Here is a 5,940-nt window from a genome sequence, read left to right on the forward strand (position 1 = left end):
GTTGAGAACCATTCCAAGAGTCAGTATGGTGGGCGAGACATTCTTTGTATATAAAGAAATACACAATATGCATGGGTGAAGCAGCCATGTTGACAAAGCAGATGTTTCCAAGCACCAATACCCTGAGCCATAGGTTATTCAAGAGTCCCTCCTGCATTGAAGTATATGCACGGGCTTATGTAGCCTCATCACGTATGCAACTGTGGAAGTGTATCCTGCATGGTTTGTCTCCTCAGTCATGGTCCGAGGACTGAGAAGTCGTAGGAATATACAGGATGCAGCTCAGCAACCCAAGGGCTGGGAACAAAGCTCGCTGTCCAACGGCGTGGAAAGGGACTGTACGTCATGGGCCAAGGGCCTACGCTCCCATATGCCACTAGGACAGAGCAGAGGGAGAGCAACCTCCCCCAGGTATCCCTGTTGGGTCACAAATGGCATGAAGCATTACATCCCACCAAAAAAAAAAAATACCATTGCTAAAAATGAACATACTTTGAGACTCAACCTAACAAATTTGTATCCAAGTTCACTTGACTGACAGAACCCAAAGACTTGTTAATTCACTATGCAGCAACACTTCCGACACGAACTACATACAACAGCACTTGTAGACTATGCAGCACCGCACTTTAAGTAGATATCTAAATTACACCATGCAATCTTAACACTCATAAGCACAACAGATAGTAAGTTTAGTAGATTTAAGTAATTACTCTAGGACTTTGGGATCTGCCACTTACCCAGAAGCGTGAAGATTGTTAAGCTAAAGAAGAAAAGACAACTATTAGTACAGGCAAGATTCACAAACAAATATTTGCCCCCACCACCCCAACAGCAAAGGACTATATTACAACACATCAACCACATACTGCATTGTGTACCCTGTATGGTTTGTCTCCTCAGTCATGGTCCGAGGACTCTGAGAAGTCGTAGGAATATACAGGATGAAGCTCAACAACCCGAAAATTGCGAGCAAAACTTGTTCTCCAACAGCGTGGAACAGGACTGTACGTCATGGGCCAAGGGCCTACGCTCTCATATTACACTAGGACAGAGCTGAGGGAGAGCAAACTCCCCCAGGTATCCCTGTTGGGTCACCATTACAATTACATGTTACAATCCAAATGAACTAATCACAGCCAGCAAGCCACAGCCAACCCAAACTTGTTGCAACTTCAGTGCATGTGTAGTTTTTCATAGGAAACGTTCAGATTCTGTACAAGTTAAGGATTTCCCCACAGTTGTACCACTATCTTTTTTTAAGTTACTAAAGCGCCTTTTTACTGCAGTTGTGCTATAGTCTATTACATTTTAACTCTTCTCCGGTTTAGCTCAAGTGAAGAGATTAATGACTCGGCACGATGTGCCTGATCTTAAGTACACATTCTGACCTAACGAATGTATTATACCAGACCGGAGAGCCGTTATGATTCAGACGCAGTACTATGGCAAGCCTTTGTTTGATCATCACTAGGCCATCTGGCCCGTGCAATAAATATTTAGTATATGCTAGGGTCCTTTAATGAAACAGGTTTAAGCTGGTGGGAAACGGACAATCCAGGTACCTGGTGGAAATGAAACACCAACTACCAAAATATATGCCATACAAAAAAAAACACCCGCTTTTTTGTAGAATCCACTGCAGAAAAAAAATATAACTCCTACGATAAGAGAACACAACTAATGTAAACTCCTTTCCTCATAAGTGGATCGCTAAAGCCAGCGGAAGTCATCCTTAGCTCAAAGAACCACTTATATGCGCAAGGATAAAAGCAGCAAAACGTGCTCAAAGCACAACAGAAATGTGTTGGGAGAAGTGCCACTTACCAGATTAGGCTCAGACATAACACCTATGAAAAAGAAAATTTGATTTAAAAGACAAAATGAGGCAACACTACAGAAAGCTACGTGGCGAGTTAAATATATGAATTCTCCTATGCTCCCACACCCAACTAGGACGGAGCCACGAGAGCAACATCACAGGGTATCTCGGTTGGTTCACAGGGCACACAGAATGAAAGAAAAACACTCAAACTATAACATTCCATCTTAATCACCACGTTTACCTACAGCAATCAAGGACACAAACTTGACATGTTGACTTAGGGTGATATTTATATGATGTCAGAATGTTTGTGGCATCGAAGATTTGTACATGCTGAGCTGTTAGTTTTGCTTACACCTGCGTGTAGCCTCATGGATATTTTTATGGAGATATAGTATGGTCACCATGATTTGATGGCGATTCCCGTCAGTCATATGACAAGATTTGAGGTAGTGCGGAAGTAACATGGGGTGAGGGACAGGGAGAGCAATGGAGCGGGAGGTGCAGTCGTAGTGAAACGACAGAAAAAAAAAAAATATATATATATATATATATATATATATATATATATATATATATATATAGTGAGTCAGACAAAACCATAAACAAACAACACGCAGGACAACGTGTAACGGGCAGGCTCTGTGGGAGAGAACCAAACACCTAAAAGGGACCACAGAAAAGCAAGATGGTACAAGGAGCACTACAAGAAACCAATGAAAAGTGATGGGTGTGCACAAAGCCCACAGGAGAAACAGCAGGTCTCAAATACAGCTCACTACCTAGGCTCGACACAAAGAAAACTAAAGGTTTCCACCATGTGGGACTCTGAACGCAAGTCATCACAGCAGAGAATTAAGCAAGCACTATAGTTTTAATCAATTAAAGTGATCTCTGAACAGAATGTTGGCCACAAAGTAGTGATGAACTACAACTGTGTAGTCGTCGTGGAGCGTGGCCTTTACTATACCCCATCAAGAGTCTGCAAAGTTTAAGGAACGTTACAGAAAGTAAGGCTTTTAGGGGAGGACCGAGGTGGTCTGATATTTACCTGCAATTGTGCTGTGAAGAAAGTCTCCCTCTAACGACCTGCGCGTTCTTCGGACATCGCAATGCTGTAAAAAAAAAAAACACAGAAATAAGATTAGTGGAAAGCCTTTACTCCACATTTATTTTGTGGGAGAAAATGTCCAAAGTTTGAGAATAAGCGTTCTGCTAAAGGGGAAGAAGCAACAGCAGATGGAAGTGCAGAGGGAAAAATGTGGCTTAAGTGAGGCTGCAGGGCTGCGAGACCTTATGAATTATTAACGCCCAACACAGTATTACTGACTGCACATATCTCCACAATTGGACACCTGCCTTCTAAACTACAACAGAATTACTAAAAACACGAAGCTCGCTTAAAGGACATTCAGAGGTGCTAAAGAGCCAATTATAAATGGTGTTGCTATACACACACGGCATGAAGAGCATGCCAATTCTGGGACTGGCCTCAAAAGTCTAGTCGCGGTGAAGGAGCTAGGCTAGCTAGCTAGGAGCTAGACACTGCCCCTTTATTTACTCGAGGGGTAAAAACTATCGATGGGATTCAACTTAATAATCAAAGCTTTAATGGCTGCGGCACATCTGGGATCAAGTTAATTTGCACTGGCATCACCAAGCAACTACTCTACTGCTCAGAAAATACAGAATAGGAAAGCCACTGCAGTTGTTCACACTAAAATATTCACTTAGTATGCACTGCTCACGTGAAATGCCCTAGAAATACCTACTTCAACACCCATAATTACGACATGCACAGTATGATGGGTTACCTGGACCCGGGGTGGGGGGGGCAAAGTGATCAGCGTAAGTTTTATCACCATTTGGTTGTCTGTCCCGAAAGATGTTTAAACCATCATTTCACTTTGCCCCGCTACACACGCGTTGTACCACCCTTCACTGCCCCGGGTCACAGACCATGTTTTGGCATTAGTGGAACACGTTATACGTTAGGGCGGGCAATCCACACACATCCATAACAAAGAGCTAATTACCTGAATTTCATCTTTCACTGATCTTGTAACCCACTTTGTCCGAAAGTCTACCCCTGTAGGAGACAAAGCAGCCATTAAATCCATGTTTTAACAGACACAGGAGCAACACAAGTCAGTTTTAAGTGATCAGCGTAAGGTTTTATCATCATTTGGTTGCAGTCCCGAAAGATGTTAAAGGCATCATGTCACTTAGCCCCCCTGGCGGAACAAGGCATTTCTCGATTCAGCGCATAATATTAGGAGAACCAGGTTTACAAGCCCCAATTTAAGGCTGCGTTCAAAAGCAGCATTCTTTAGCGTTTATATTTTCCGCAAGCGAGCTCGGATTCAATAAAACAGCTTTCCCAAAGTTTCGAGACGCTACGGCTACATCGAGTAAACTTTAATTCACATTGCCAAAAAAGGCGTGCTTACCAGAGACTGCGCATGCCGATAGGCTGATCCATGCTCCATACAAATTAATCTGCAACACTCCCTTCAGAAAAAACACAAACAAGGAAAAATGTGACCATTTTAAACAGTACCAGAGAATACAGACTCACCAGCTAAGCTACACATTGAGTTAAAAGTCCGACACCACACGAGACATCTGGAGTAGATATGCAAGACCCACTTTACATTGAATGGCGTTTCTAGGTGTGTCGGCCACAATATAGTGATGGATCACAACCGTGTAATCTACTGTGGAGAGCGGTCCTTGATCTGCCCCCTAAGAACGGGCTGCAAAGTACCAAGAACTTTACAGCTGTAAAAGTCTCGAGGGAAAAAGACACAAACTATAAAAGGCCAGTGCTGCCTCGTGAGTCCGGTCTGCACTTACATTTTGAAGCAACGATGACCAAGGCCTGATTGATTTATTTAATGCATTTTTATATAGCGCGAACTTTACCCAAGAGTACTTTCCAAAAGAACCAGGTATATTTCATAAGGACTTCGAAGTACATGAGTTAATGGCTAATATGGCCATCATGCTTCTCCCCACCCCAGGAGGGCGAGCCATACCACGGGACAGTGTGTGCATGAGACGAGGCCAACGTGCAATTTATCACACACGTCCATGGATACCTCGACAACCAATGTGAGGTTTGTTACCCCGCAGATTTTAAGTTCTTCATGTAATGTTACCTGCAACTATGAAGAACGGCGGCGCCTGGTTCCGGTTTGCATTCTTCAGTCGCCCCCATGTCAGCAAACTGGAGTATCAAAAGACAATATTTTAGTCTGAGCTCACAATTCGCGTCGGCCAATTCTGCAAAAGGAAAGCGTGGTTGAGACGCAGCGCCGGCGATGATTTATGCGCCTCAGGTGGCAGGAGTGACGCAACAGGTGCCGGGCAGTCTGGGAGTTGTAGTCCTAGCCCCCCCTCGGTCCACGATTCCTGTGGCGTTCGCCGGGCTTCAAATGTATTGAAAAGCAGGATACACACACCGTAATCTCGTCTGGCTGCCCAGCCACGCTATTGGCATATGGAAGAATTAAGTCGTACAAAATGGGACCAGTCATAAATCTTTATTCCGATGTAAAAATCACAAAAGATAGTACATGATACATAGAGGTGAGAATGTGTAAGATACAAACATATACAACCTAAAAATGAATTAAATATATTTGATTCAAGCCTTCCTAGTAAAATTAATGATTACACAATAAATATCTAAAAACTACTAAAACAAATCAGGTCCCGGGCCGGCAGCCAATCACAGCGCGGCCCGGGAAATGACGTCACGGGGGTGTCCCGGGCCGGCCAGCCAATCACAGCGCGGCCCGGGAATGACGTCACGGGGGTGTCCCGGGCCGGCAGCCAATCGCAGCGCGGCCCGGGACAAAGGGGCGGGGCTTAAAAAAAGCACCAGAAACGCCCCCGAATCGCGTTTTCAAGAGAAAGCGCGATTGACAGCCTCTGTCTCCCAATGGCTAGCCTCCATTTATGGAGCTAGCCAATTGGAAACAGAGGCGGTCCAAACATCCCTACTGAAGACAAAAGTTTTCGATCTGGGAGGGGCAAGCCCCTCGCCAGGTCGAAACCTAAAAAAGTCCTGGTAAGAGAAGGAACACTTTTCTGAGAAAAATATTAAAGAC

General features: G+C 44.2%; 4 non-coding genes across 4 annotated transcripts; all 4 read right to left on the reverse strand.

Annotated features, from left to right (window-relative positions):
• Positions 1-206: 206 nt before the first annotated feature.
• Positions 207-424, reverse strand: LOC144825779 (small nucleolar RNA SNORA73 family). The gene has a single exon (XR_013609564.1). It is a non-coding gene; the product is annotated as a small nucleolar RNA SNORA73 family (small nucleolar RNA).
• A 449-nt stretch (positions 425-873) lies between these two features.
• Positions 874-1,093, reverse strand: LOC144825781 (small nucleolar RNA SNORA73 family). Its single transcript, XR_013609566.1, has one exon. It is a non-coding gene; the product is annotated as a small nucleolar RNA SNORA73 family (small nucleolar RNA).
• A 2,569-nt stretch (positions 1,094-3,662) lies between these two features.
• LOC144825903 (small nucleolar RNA SNORD2) lies at positions 3,663-3,733 on the reverse strand. Its single transcript, XR_013609660.1, has one exon. It is a non-coding gene; the product is annotated as a small nucleolar RNA SNORD2 (small nucleolar RNA).
• A 248-nt stretch (positions 3,734-3,981) lies between these two features.
• LOC144825901 (small nucleolar RNA SNORD2) lies at positions 3,982-4,052 on the reverse strand. Its single transcript, XR_013609658.1, has one exon. It is a non-coding gene; the product is annotated as a small nucleolar RNA SNORD2 (small nucleolar RNA).
• Between the last annotated feature and the right edge of the window lie 1,888 nt (positions 4,053-5,940).

This window comes from Lissotriton helveticus, chromosome 3_1, assembly GCF_964261635.1.
Source record: "Lissotriton helveticus chromosome 3_1, aLisHel1.1, whole genome shotgun sequence".
In the NCBI taxonomy this organism is placed as follows: domain Eukaryota; kingdom Metazoa; phylum Chordata; class Amphibia; order Caudata; family Salamandridae; genus Lissotriton; species Lissotriton helveticus.